This window comes from Chondrus crispus, genomic scaffold (assembly GCF_000350225.1).
Source record: "Chondrus crispus Stackhouse genomic scaffold, scaffold_463, whole genome shotgun sequence".
Taxonomy (NCBI): domain Eukaryota; phylum Rhodophyta; class Florideophyceae; order Gigartinales; family Gigartinaceae; genus Chondrus; species Chondrus crispus.
In genome coordinates, this window is record NW_005179366.1 from 45,131 (window position 1) to 45,967 (window position 837).

Below are 837 nucleotides of genomic sequence, written 5' to 3' on the forward strand. Positions count from 1 at the left end.
GTTCTCCACACCGTCCTGCTCGATGAGGACCGTGGTGTCCGTAGCGGAGCGCACGCGAAACGGCCCCTCTGTCTTTGGTAGAAGTTTGACAGAGAGCTCGTCCGTTCCGGTCGTACCTTGCGCACGCGTGCGTCGCTCGACGCTTGTCAACGGGCGGGGCGGGCGATCAACGTAGACAAAATCGCCCGCCACAACGACCGGACGGAAGCGGACCTTCTTGTCAAAATCGTCCTTGTACCGCTTTTGCGATGCGGATAATTTCGTCCGAGCGCGGTCGAGAGCGTCGCGAAGCTTGCGCAGCGTGGCGCGCTTGTACTGCACCGGGGTCCGCGGGTCCTCTCGATGGGTCCCCGCGTCCTGCGGCACAGTACCGGGGAGAATCAAACCGGACGGTGGCCGCGTTAACACCAGGTCGAACGGAGTCGTCTCCGTCGACCGGTGGACCTGCGTATTGTACGCGAAGGTCAGCGGCTGCACGTAGTCGTCCCAATCGCGCTGGTGCTCCTCCACGTAGTGCCGGAGGCGTTGCACCAGCGTGCGATTGAACCGTTCGGTCTGCCCATTCGACTGGGGGTGGTAGGCTGTCGTGAGATAATGCCGCACCCCCAGGAGGGCGCATACCGCGTCGAAGAATTTCGCAGCGAACTGGGGGCCATTGTCGGTTAGTACGTAGCGCGGCGCTCCGTAAACGTAGACCCAGTTGTCTAAAAACGCGTTTGCGACGACCGAAGCGGTTGTGGTCCGGAGCGGGATACTTCGCGTTAGCTTGGAGAACCGGTCGGTAATTACCAACACGTGTTGGTTTCCGTGCGCGGTCTTGGGTCGGGGCCCCAGGAG